General features: G+C 44.4%; 1 pseudogene; it reads left to right on the top strand.

Moving 5' to 3' along the window:
• Positions 1-9,841: 9,841 nt before the first annotated feature.
• LOC115843879 (TIP41-like protein) lies at positions 9,842-10,460 on the top strand (annotated as a pseudogene).
• The last annotated feature ends 3,027 nt before the right edge of the window (positions 10,461-13,487 follow it).

Here is a 13,487-nt window from a genome sequence, read left to right as displayed (position 1 = left end):
TAAGTGGCTTTTTTTTATTTTATTTTATTTTATTGACGTATAGTTGATTTACAATGTTGTGTTAGTTTCTGGTGTACAGCAAAGTCATTCAGTTATACATATATATATGTTCTTTTTCATATTCTTTTCCATTATGGTTTATCACAGGATATTGAATATAGTTCCCTGTGCTCTGCAGTAGGACCTTGTTGTTTATCCATTCTCTATATAATAGGTTGCATCTGCTAACCCCAAACTCTCAGTCCATCCCCCCTGCCCTTGGCAACCACAAGTCTTATTTCTATGTCTGTGAGTCTGTTTCTGTTTCATAAATAAGTTCATTTGTATCATATTTTAGATTCCACATATAAGTGATATCATATGGTATTTCTTCACTTAGTATGATAATCTCTGGGTCCATCCATGTTGCTGCAAATGGCATTATTGCATTGTTTTTTACCTGAGTAATATTCCATTGTATATATGTACCACATCTTCTTTATCCATTCATCTGTCGATGGACATTTAGGTTGCTTCCATGTCTTAGCTATTGTTAATAGTGCTGCTATGAACATTGGGGTACATGTATCTTTTCAAATTATAGTTTTCTCCAGATATATGCCCAGGAGTGGGATTGCAGGATCATATGGCAGCTCTAATTTGAGTTTTTTGAGGAACCTCCATACTGTTCTCCATAGAGGCTGCACCAATTTACATTCCCGCCAACAGTGTAGGAGGGTTCCTTTTTCTCCACACCCTCTCCAGCATTTGTTATTTGCAAACTTTTTAAGGATGGCCATTCTGACCCACATGGGGTGGTACTTCACTGGAGTTTTGATTTGCATTTCTCTAATAATTAGCAATGTTACTTGACTTTTTAAACCCTCAGTGAAGTTTATTATGTCCTCCAAAAACACCAAGACCAAAGAGAGCAGGGCTGCCATGGGTTTGTCTGGGTTCACTCACGAGCTCCTCCAGGCTAGCTTCATACCACCCTGTATTCACAGTTTGCTTCTGAAAATGACCATTCACTGTGTATGAAGGGTCCTTTCAGGGTAATTTGAAAGTAAATATTTGAAACCACAAATTATTAAATCAGCCAAATGCTAAGGGTCTAAAGTCATCTTTACTTCAAGATTAATGCACCACACTCTTCCTCTCTCTCTCTCTCCCTCCTCCCTGCCCCACCCTCAGAAGAAAAACACCATTAAAGTGCAGACATTAAAATCCTGAGCAATAGCTTTAATAATGCTGTAGAGGCAAGCACCTCAGAAAAGTACTAAAAACAGCCTCGAAAAGAAACCAGAATACCAACCACAGTTCTTTTTTCCCCCAAATTATCAAAATAAGTCAACGCTCACCCAATATTATTGGTGTTTGCTTCATTGACTTCAAAGTGTATCTCCTCTCATTTCCCTCTCTCCTCTCAAATCCATCTGCATTATTCTGTCACTAAAGTTTGGTATGAAAGGAAAATTCAGACTTCAAATATTGAATCTGAGCTTCACAAATAGAGTAGTAATGGAAAAGTCAGACAGAAATAAAGACCCAGACAAAAAATAAAGACTAATAAGAGACTCAGACAAAAATAAAACCCCTCAAATCAGCTGGAATAGCAAACCCTAAATTGTTTATGGAATCAGTTATGCTCTCAGAGCTGCGGGGCCGCAAGGCTTTGGATTTGGGCTTTGTGTGTATGCGGGCTTGAAGTGTCTGGTTTTTGAAAGCTGCTGCCAAAACCTATCTCAAGGACCACAACAAGAGCCATCATCAATTTCCCTTTCTTCCTGCCCACCTCCCAGTCTGACCACCCCGCTAATTTGTTCTACATTTGATGCCATAGACCCCTGGCCTTGTACAAGCCTGTCTGAAAAGTACCACGTAAAGTGGTGTTATCCTTCTGTGTACAATAAAGTCCTCCCCAATTCCGATGGCTTGAGGGCTAGCCAGGTCAGCTAACATAGAGAAATCAGAAAGGTTTTGGAGTGTGTTTTATTACTATCTTGTTCTACATACAGGAATCCTGATGAGTTAACAACATTCATTCATTTATTTAAAACTCTGACCTAGAACAGCACTGTCCAAGAGAAATAGAATTCAAGTCGCATACTTTAAGATTTCCAATAGCCACATTAAGAAACTGAAAAGAAACAGATGACATGAATCTTTAAAATAGTTTTTATTTAATCCAATATATCTAAAAATATTATCATCACTTCAACATGTAACCAGTATGTCTCCAAAATGTGGGGTATATTTTACACTTACGGGACATCTCAATGGGGACACTAAATTTGCATCAGAAATACTTGATCCTCAGAACATTGTAAATTAACTATAGTTCAACTTTTTAAAAATCCTAAATATGGGACTTCCCTGGTGGCATAGTGTTTAAGACTCCACGCTCCCAACGCAGGGGGCCCAGGTTCGATCCCTGGTCAGGGAACTAGCTCCCACATGCATGCCGCAACTAAGAGTGCACATGCCACAACTGAGGAGCCAGCGAGTCGCAGCTAAGGAGCCCAAGAACTGCAACTAAGGAGCTCACCTGCCACGACTTAGACCTGGCGCAACCAAATTAATTAATCAATTAAGTTTAAAAATTCTTTCTAAAAAAAAGTTTTCAATCTAAATAAATAAATAACTGGGTACTAAATATTTTAAAAAAAGAAATATTTGATCCGTATTTATAGTTTTTCAAATTTATACCTGGAAGAGTAGATTCACATACAAGTTCAATAATGGAATGATCTGTTTTTTATTTTTAATTTAAATTAATTTAAATCCTCCAAAAGTAAAAGTTTAGTTCAATCACACTAGCTACAGTTCAACTGCTCACTGGCCACATGGGGTTAGTGGTTCCAGCCTCAGACAGTGCAAGCTAGACTGAAACCTGGCTGGCACACTTCCTGGTTGTGTGACCTTGGGCAAGCCACTTCACCTCTCTGAGTCTCTTGTTTACCATTAAATAAAATCCTAGCTGTAAGAGGCCCCCACTGTCTGCACCTAAGAAACGGTACCTCCCACTCACCCACTGAAACCTCCTCACCTCCTTTTTCCAAAAACTGTTTTTGTGAGTAGGTAAGGCAGTTAGCATACAAATTGCATTTAATCACGTAGAAAGACATTTCCACCAAGGACTGAAGATTCTGCTCAGTCTTGTGGGTACCACTAGAGTAGACTAGTGTCCAGCCCTCTGGGCCCCCCTGTTCTAGCATGTGCCACTGGCATCATAATTATCTGTACTAAACATCGTAATACATCTGTAATAAGCATCATAAACATCTACTCTCCCGCTGCACTAAGGAGAATATTTATGGGTTTCTGCTCTGCGGAACCAACACATACACAGAGCCTGGCACACCCCAACAGCCATCACAAAATGGTTTTTGAATAAAAGAATGGATCACCCTGCAATACTATCTGTGGGGAAAAAAGGGGGTAGGGGAAAAGATTTGCAAAATTATGTAAACCTTATCCCAGCATCATCCACTGGCGACGCTTGTGGGCGGGGGTGGGATTAATGACTTCTAAGTTAGCAGAGGCTCAAATCATTCAAGAGGCTTTACATTCTGGCCCACGGTGTTCTCAAATTGTCCTAAAGCTAGGTACATTTTGGAGAACAATCCAACAATTCTGCATATAATGCTATGAAATTATTCTCCAGTCCTTTCAACAAGAAGCACCGTCTCTCTGTCTCTTTCACTGCCTAGTTCTTGTGCTGAAAAAGCCTTTCCCACCTTCTTCCCTCCCAGGCACACACGTATTCATCCTCCCAAGTCACTTTATTCATTACTTCCTCTAAGAAGCCTCACCCAGACACTTGCCCTTCCACCCACCCTAGTTTTATAACTGAGCAGGACCCTATGGGGCCTTCCCAGAATAGACCTCCACCCATCTCTGCCTGCTTTTTGTCTATAGAAAAACTAGTCAAAGGGCAAATTTAACCAGAGAAGGGAGAAAATGCAGAAAGGAAGGAAAACAGTCAAGCAAGACAATATAATAATACTCTAGCCATTAAACAAAGTCAAGGACCTTTAGTTCCTCCTCAAGGGCTACATATCATATTCTGAGCCACGTCCTTTGAGTGTTTTGCAGATACTGAACCCCCCCCCCCCCCACCAGGTGAGAGAAGTTAACTGCGTGCTGCCCACAAGCACGTTGACCCCGGACCAGCTGGGACCAGAAGGTTGATGATGCTGACTCCCAATGACCTCACCACCAGCCAATCAGAAGAATGTCCACGAGCTGACCACGCCCTGTTCCTTGAACACTATAAGACACCTCACTACCTCCTCCAGGGAGGGACACAGTCCGGAGGGATTAGCCTGCTGTGGCCCCCTTTGCCTGGCAAAGCTATTTCTTTCTACTTCACCCAAAACTCTGTCTCCAAGATTTAATCCGGCACCAGCGTACAGAGGCCGAATTTCGGCAACGGTTTCCCTGTGCCCCGTGGGGCTCCGTACAGACTTCTCTGTTGCACTCAAGGGGACCAGGCTTCAAACTGTTCACTTAAATATCTCTCCCTTATGCCAGTACCTGAATGTGAGCATCCTGAGTTGGGAATTCTGCATCCCCAGTCCAGCTCCGTGCCAGGTTCAGGGGCGTGGGGTCCACGTTTGTGGAACTGAACTGAATTGGATTAAATGAACAGCTCCCAAGCTTTGTGTGTGAAATTTTACATGACTAAAGTTCAGACAGCTGAGTTTTGCAATTTTGCAGAATTTCATTTTTGTGACCTTTCATCTTCCCAGAACCAGGACCCTAGCATGTGCTCCTGAAGCCCAGAGGGAAACAGAGAGAAAAATGGGGGTGTCAGAGGGAAGGAAGGTAGGAACTTCCACGTGGTGGGTTCCTCTCTGAGCCCAGCACCCATATACCACGTGTATGGGCCAAGCCACCAGACTCTCACCACCAAATCTTCATCATGGCTCGCTATAGCAGTGTCTGTTATTCTTATTAAATAGGTGGGGAAACTGAAGCTCAGCGAGGTTAACTCACTCAACAGAGCATTTGGTGGAGCCAGGATTCACATCCATTTCTGTTGAGATCCAAAGTTTTATTTTGTTTTATCCATTCTTTGGTCTTGCTCCTAAGTCTGGAATGACCACTCAGAAAAGAAGTAAGGCACAGGAAAAGGAGAGGATGAGGTTTCACATTTTGCCAACAGCGAACCCTGCCTGCCGTTGGAAACCAGAAGGAAGGTAATTCAGTGTTCAGCCATAGCAGTGCCTTAGAAAAGAGAAAAAATGGCCTGTCAATTTCTTCATTCATTGCACACATATTTATCTAGTACTTAGTGTAACATTGTTTTTGTTATTGTTACTGGTATTGCAAAGTGAAAACAAGAGCCTTGCCCTCTGTGAAGTTATAGTCTCCTAGGGGTGACAAGTGAGTAAAGGACAAAGGCTCCCACCCCCAAGTAGGGGGGTATGGCTGGAGCCCCACCATTCCTGTTTTAACATTTTCTTCTCTTTCTCCCTCTCAACCTAGAGATGTCCTAGAAGTGACTTTGGGGCTCTTTCTCCCCCACTGTTGGCGGCTGTACTCAGCAGCCCTCAAAGCTGACGGGATAATGGTTCGACCAGACAGGAGCCAGCCCACTGCCAGGAGGGCCGGTCCTTCCCCCCATGCTCCCTCGGCGGGGCACTGGCCCTTGGCTAACGCTCGGGGGCGCTGGTCGTGTGCCTGCCTTAATCCCATGCAGGGCAAACAATAATTACACCAGGCAGCTTGGCCCAGGCACTCAGGCGCGCAGAATGGGCACTTGTGGGGAGTCAGCTCCGAAATGATACGCACGGCTTTTTCTTTCTTTTTTCTCCCTGACAACATTGTGACTAATGGCTTTACTTTTGGAGTTTCTGGATCACTGAATCAATTAGTCATTAGTGAGGGGGGAATAGGCCTTCTCCATCTCGAACTGTCTGTCCCCAGAATCCTTTTCTCTCCAGTCGTTCCCATGGCTGTCACGATCGGCATGAGAAGCCCTGACGCGGGTGTCATGCCATTTGGTTTGCACAGTCTCCACGGGCCAAACAAATAAACAACGGCAACAGCAAGGTCCGGGTCACTCCAGCATGAAAGCCTGGCACTGTAACGGACACGTCAGTCACTTTGTCGGCCCGGCCTGGGTGGCCCCCCCACGTCCTGTTCTCCATCCCCGCCAAGCAGGCAGTGAACCAAAGGATGTCACTTTCCAGCCTTCGCTGGTTCAAGCTGGAGTCATCCCTGACACAGCTCCAACCAACCTGCTGGCTGACCAGCCATCAAACATACTCTGCCTGGCATCTGGATTAAGAGACACAGCCATGCTAATCAAGGACGGGCAACGGAATTGTCATGTCCTGCCCACTCAGCGCTGGTGACCCCTTTGGCTACGTGCATGGCAGCAGGCAAAGGGAAGCAGAAGAGGGGGGCGGACGCTGACAGATAGAAGGAGGAAGAGAATAGGTCTTTAGAGACACGGCCAGAATAATTTCCACTGCCTGTAACTGGGGCCGTAAATTCCCCCGACTGAGGCAAGAATGTTTCACCTGAAAGGCCCTGGATATTTCCCTAGAACAACCACCTCTTTTACAGATGGGAAAACGAGACCAGAAAAAGAAATTTTGACCAGGGCTATCCAAGGCATCAATGATGGACAAATGTTACCCAATGCGGGCTCACTGGCCCGACGCGCGGTGAATCTAAACAAACAGAAACATCGGAGTTTGGAGCAGGGAGGGGTTTACTGCAGGGCCACGCAAGAATGGGTGGCTCATGCCCCAAAATACCCCGAACTCCCCGAAGAGATTCAGCAAGGCACTTTTAAAGGCAAGGCCGGGGTTGGTCGTTACCAACTTCTTGGTGCAGGACTCCTTGGTCCGGGTAAACCTAAAACAAGACAAATGTTATTCTCTGTTCTGCAACTTCTTATCTCTATGTGAATGGGAAAATGTTATCCCCTTAAAGGTCAGAGCCTTGAGAATGGGCTCTCCTGTATATTTCAGGCTAGAGGCAACATTCTTAATTCAAAGCAAAAGCAATGAAATACAAAGGTTAAAGTAAAAGAAACGGCTCTAATATGGAGGCAGATTTGTTCTTCCCTATTACACTAAGACTGGACTGGGTTGCTTCATTTAACAGATCAAGCTTGGCTACTAAGGGTTCTGCACCCAATTCCAATATGTGTGTGTGTATTTTTCCACACCAACAAGAAATGCTCCAGCACCAGTAGGGTGTCCTACAATTCAACTCAATTCTGACACTATCTACCTGGCGATGCATCAGATTCCACAGGTTAAGGGCTCAGCCCTACAAGACTGCCCCCCTCCCGCCCCCCTCCGATGCCAATCACAAGTCCAGGTTGTCACCTGTGCTTCTGACCAACAGATTACAGATGGGAGGTTCCAACAATCCCCTCCTTGGGTTCAATTCATTTGCTAGAGCAGCTCACAGAATTCAGAGAAACATTTTATTTACTAGATTAATGGTTTATTATAAAAGGATATAACTCAAGAACAGCCAGATGGAAGAGGTGCAGAGGGCGGGGTGTGGGGAAGGGATTCTCTGAGCACCCCTGTCCTCCTGTCAATAGTACTGAGCACTGACTCGACAAAGACACATTCCACTGTGAGGGGCTGACCTAGTAAATGGGAGTTTGTTGTGTCCCTGGGAAACGCAGAGGCACATCTTAACTGCAGCACAGCTGGATCCTGGACCCAAGGATGCCATCAGGCTCGTCTCTTTTTCTTTGGTTGGATTTATATCCATCCAACTCTCTTCTCTCGCCTGTCAGCTTTGTTCTCAGGAAAGCTCTATTTATGTGGGTCCCAGATGGCCACCAGAAGCTCCTGGCCAAGTTCATCTCTGCCCAAGTCCTTCTCTGTCCAAGTCATTCCAGCGAAAGTCTCGGGATTGAGTGTTATTTGTCCTGGATTAGGTCACATGCCCAGCCCTGGACCAGATTCTGTGACTCTGATTGGCCAGCCCAGTCATTCACCCACCTCTGTGTCAGAAGGCAGGGGAGCGGGAGTTCCAAAGGGGGATTCAGATGGAGTATAGATGGGGGAATGCATTCTGGGCAGGCAGATACTACAGATGTCCACTGTGGTCACCTGCCATGCGCCAGGACGGGGCTCTGAGCTCTACAGCCACAGATCAAGCCCTCTTCAAAGCATCCCTAGATTGTATTCATCGTCATTTTCCAGATGAGAAAACTACAGCTTAGAGTGCTTGAATCTCCTGTCCACATTTCCACTGCAAGTACAGGGTCAAGCTGGATTCAAACCAAGTCTTATTTCCCAAAACGGACAAAACTTCCTCAGTGGTGCTTGTGCCTGTGAGCTACTCCACAGCCTGTGGCAGAGTCTGGCTCTCCCAGCACAAAGCAGCTCATACACTGTGTCTGCTAATGGAAAGCATTAACACGCGCGCGCGCGCACACACACACGCACACAGTTCAACTAAGGTTATTCCAGTTTGAGCCATAAGACAATGCCTCCTTTGTGATTCCTATTTATGACTCCAACAGAAATTAAGGACTCACTGTCTTAAGGTCTCCCTCCGTCCCTTCAGAGCCAAGGGACCATTTGATGATCTCTGCTCCCTTCATCATCCCCCCTGCAGCCACTTAGTCTGAAGGCAGATCCCTGGTCCCCATAAAGTGAGGCAGAGAACAAAGCAGGGATGAGAGGTGGCAGGAGGGGCTGAGCAACAGGGGCCGTGGGCCTGGCTGCTTCTCCATCCTGCCTGTGCCAAGGGCACAGACTGGGCTACCTGCACAGCCTCGGCCAGGGCACTGCACCTCTCTGTCCCAGGCTTCTCCTCAGTGGAAAGATGGCGGTATCAGGAGCTGCCCCTTGAGTGGCTACAAGGATTAAACGCCCCGATACGCATAGCGTGCTCGGAGGCCAGCGCGTGGTGGGCTCACAATAAACTCAGCTCGGCAATATTGATGCAGAAAACTCGGCCTCTGTGCACCGGTGCCGAACTGAATCTTGGAGACAGAGTGTTGGGTGAAGTAGAAAAGAATAGCTTTATTGCTTTGCCAAGCAAAGAGGGGCACAGCAGGCTCGTGCCTCTCAAAACTGTGTCCCAACCCAGGAGGATTTGGTGAGGAGTTTTACAGCAGTGGTTCAAGGGCCGCCAGGCTGCTGATAAGCATCAAGGTCAGTGCAGGGCCTGCGCTCCTTTAATCTGGCCTCAGGTGGTCTCCTGATGAGATTCTCTGGTTCTCGAGGCTGTCAAACCATGACTTCTCTCTGGAATGAAGAATGCTTCATCAAGTAGTTAACACCTTCCGTTTGTTGGGGGTTTTAGCTCTGCAGAAGAGCTCAGAGATATTGTTATGTGTGTCAGCTGAGATGGAACCAGGGCCCTGCCCCCAAAGCTATGCTGTTGTTTCTCTGGACTGCTCCTCCCTTATCTCTGCACACCCTCCCTTCCCTGATTAACAAGCGTCTGAAAGGCTTCCATGCCCAGGAGCCCAACAGGAGCTCAGTTTCAGTATCATCAGAGAGAGGACCAAGAACTGGAGCAGAAGCGTGGCCTGGACACACAGACAGGAGGATCCCAGAGAAAGCGGGACCCTATGGCCGGGCAGAGACATTCCAGACCAAGGAATCCTGCTCAATCTCTGGGAGAAAAGATGGACTTGGGGCGACCTGTGCATACAGGCACCCTCTGCATGGAGGTCAGGCCCTCCCAGCACCTCCCCCAGCCCAGACTTTTAGGAGAGCAGCCAGGGAACATGAGGGCTCTGAGAATACCAAGTCCCCCCTCTGACCTTTAAGAAGTAACAGACCCGGTCGGCCGCCGCTGCCACTGCCGCCAATGCTCCAGCCTGTTCCGTGTGGCCCACGCGGGCCCCGCTGCGGCCACGATGATCCACGGCTTCCAGAGCGGCCACCAGGACTTCTCCTTCGGGCCCTGGAAGGTGACGGCGTCCAAGACCCACATCGTGAAGTCAGCGGATGCGGAGAAGTTAGCTGATGAATTGCATACGCCATCTCTCCCTGAAATGATGTTTGGAGACAACGTTTTAAGAGTCCAGCATGTCTCCGGCTTTGGGATTGAGTTCAATGCCACAGATGCATTAAGATGTGTGAACAACTACCAAGGAATGCTTAAACTAGCCTGTGCCGAAGAGTGGCAGGAAAGCAGGACGGAGGGTAGCACTCTAAGGAAGTTATTAAACCGTATGATTGGACCTATACACAGATTATAAGGGAACATTACTTGGAGAACCACTTCAGCTGAAGGTTGTACCTACAACAGACCATATAGATACAGAGAAATTGAAAGCCAGAGAACAGATTCAGTTTTTTGAAGAAGTTCTCCTATTTGAGGATGAACTTCATGGAGTTTCAAGCCTGAGTGTGAAAATTAGAGTAACGCCTTCTAGCTTTTTCTTGCTGTTGTGGTTTTTCTTGAGAATTGATGGGGTGCTTATTAGGATGAATGACACAAGACTTTACCATGAGGTATCTATTCTCATTTAATGAAAGTACTAATTGACATTGGGCTTGTTCGCATTGTTACATTGTCAGTCTGACAGTTTGAAATGCAGTAATGCTTTATATTATATGGCTATTCGTCTAACCTTTAAGATCGGGTGTGTCATATTCACTATTGACTGCACAGTTATCGAAACATTACATCTTCTTTTCCAAAAGTTCTACAAGTTGAACATGTTTTCCAAAAGACACTCCCTGGTAAAGGGGAGTCTGATGCTTTTTAAAAACCTCTTAAACTTAATCTGTTTAAGAAAACTGTCCCTTAACGCTTACTTTTTTTGTGGTATGTGTTGTTTATGTAATGTCCTGATATTAGAAATACCAATCTCATGGCCTCCAGGAATTTTTATTTTACAATTATTTTGATAGTTGTTTTAATGTTTGAAAGCTCTGTGCTCCATTTCAAGGAACTGTTAACATGCGAAGTTTTCAAAAAAATAAGTGAAGAAAGTGGGGGGGAGGCTTAAATTGAGTCATGAAAATTCTTCTTGTAGCTTTATAGCAGCCTATCCTTTTTTTTTTTTTTTTTTTTTTTGCTGTACGCGGGCCTCAGTGCTGTGGCCTCTCCCGTTGCGGAGCACAGGCTCTGGACGCGCAGGCTCAGCGGCCATGGTTCACGGGCCCAGCCACTCCACGGCATGTGGGATCTTCCCGGACCGGGCCACGAACCCGTGTCCACTGCATCGGCAGGCGGACTCTCAACCACTGCGCCACCAGGGACGCCCTATAGCAGCTTATCCTTTTTGAATGAATTTTTAACGTCATATTTGTGATCATATAGAATGACAAATGAGAGAAGAAACCAGCAGTATCAGGGTAATCGTAGTAATAGTTAACCCTCCTAACAACCCTATGAAATAGATGCTATTATTATCTCTGTTTTATAGCTGAGACAACTAAGGCAAAGACAGATTAAGTAACTTGCCCATGTTATACAGTTAATAGGTGGCAGAACTGGAATTTAAGCCCAGTAAGATGTGATTGGATTGGTATTTTCCTAAATCCTGCACTTTCTTTGAAAGTGAATAACATGGTCACTGTGATGGATTTTTTCTTTTTAAAAGTGATAGTAAAATACTAAAAATAAGCTATACTTTACTCCCTCAGAAAAAATGAAATCTAAATTTTTAGAAATGCTTATACTTTAACTCAACAATATTGACTTCTTTTTCAGAATTTATCCTCAAAAGATTCTTACATACAGTAACCCACACATATTAATCAGGCAGCTGTATAGAGTTGTATGCATATAAATAGTCATGGCGATGCTATTGTTTATAATAGCTAAAAGGAAAGAAGTAAGATGCTATAATGCCCCTTGAATGAGCATTGGTTAAATGGCCATTTATATCCTGTTGGCCTACAACAAATAGACTGTCAGATATTTCTCCGGCAAAGTTGGATTTATTCGGGATCAGCAGAAAATTGCAATTCAGGTCTGCAACCACGGTGGGCCATGTGCAAGTCCCCACACGGCAAGGGAAGGAGAAGGCTTTTATAGAGAAGAAAAGGAAAATGGGAGTGCTATCATAAACAGAGAATCCATGACTTTCCATTGGTTGAGTCCTGGCCAGGAAATAAGAGGAGTCTTTCTTTTTTCTGTTGGGTTCTGCTACGGTTGCTGGGTATGAGAGCTCCCCATTCTAGTCTCCCAAATCTATTTAACTGAGGTTTCTGTTTATGAATTTTTTTACAGTCCATATAGTAGAAAAATATGCAACCATTAAAATTAATGGCAGTCATCATCGGATGAATGGATAAAGAAGATGTGGCACATATATACAATGGAATATTACTCAGCCATAAAAAGAAACGAAATTGAGCTATTTGTAATGAGGTGGATAGACCTAGAGCCTGTCATACAGAGTGAAGTAAGTCAGAAAGAAAAAGACAAATACCGTATGCTAACACATATATATGGAATTTAAGAAAAAAAAATGTCATGAAGAACCTAGGGTTAAGGCAGGAATAAAGACGCAGACCTCCTAGAGAACAGACTTGAGGCTATGGGGAGGGGGAAGGGTGAGCTGTGACAGGGCAAGAGAGAGTCATGGACATATACACACTAACAAACGTAGTAAGGTAGATAGCTAGTGGGAAGCAGCCGCATGGCACAGGGATATTGGCTCGGTGCTTTGTGACAGCCTGGAGGGGTGGGATAGGGAGGGTGGGAGGGAGGGAGACGCAACAGGGAAGACATATGGGAACATATCTTTATGTGTGACTGATTCACTTTGTTATAAAGCAGAAACTGACACACCATTGTAAAGCAATTGTACCCCAATAAAGATGTAAAAAAAAAAAAATTAATGGCAGAAAGTTGTTTAACTGATTTGGAAAGATGCGCATATTAATGTTGACTTTTAAAATGCAAGTATGATCTATATAAGATTTTATGTAGAGATTCCTAAATGTTAAGGGCAGTGTTATCTATAGAGATTGTGATTGCTGATGATTTATACTCTATACGTTTATAGGATTTGATTTTTTTTTAACAATGAGCATTAATCTGTTTTGTTGATATAAAAGATTGAAACTTTAAGGGAACATAATCTTGTGATTTTTCTTTAATTAAATAATGTTTTACAAAAAAAAAAAAAAGAAAGAAAGAAAAAGTAACAGACCCCCATCCTGTAAATCCAACAGGATGCTATCAGCCATCTTCTCCCTCCCATACTAGGACTAATCCGCTGACCAGTGTTCTCCGAGCCCAGACCAGAGGCCTTCTGATGGGGAAATATGTATGTGTTAATAAATAACTCTATATAAACACTACATATGTATCTACACATATATACATCTGTACATTGTATGTGTGTATATATACATACATATCATATACATATATTATAATTGTATTATACATAGATACACATAGTCAGATACTATATATTATCAAACAATGATCAAGAGATATTTGAACAAAACATGAATGAAAGGAAGGATCCAGCCATTCACAGATCTGAGCTTCTCTCTCTTACGCCCTTCCTATGTGCTTCACTCATCTATAGG

The sequence above is a fragment of the Globicephala melas genome, chromosome 7 (genome assembly GCF_963455315.2).
Source record: "Globicephala melas chromosome 7, mGloMel1.2, whole genome shotgun sequence".
Lineage (NCBI taxonomy): Eukaryota > Metazoa > Chordata > Mammalia > Artiodactyla > Delphinidae > Globicephala > Globicephala melas.
Note: the sequence above shows the minus strand (reverse complement) of the source record. Positions and strands in the feature narration are given on the sequence as shown.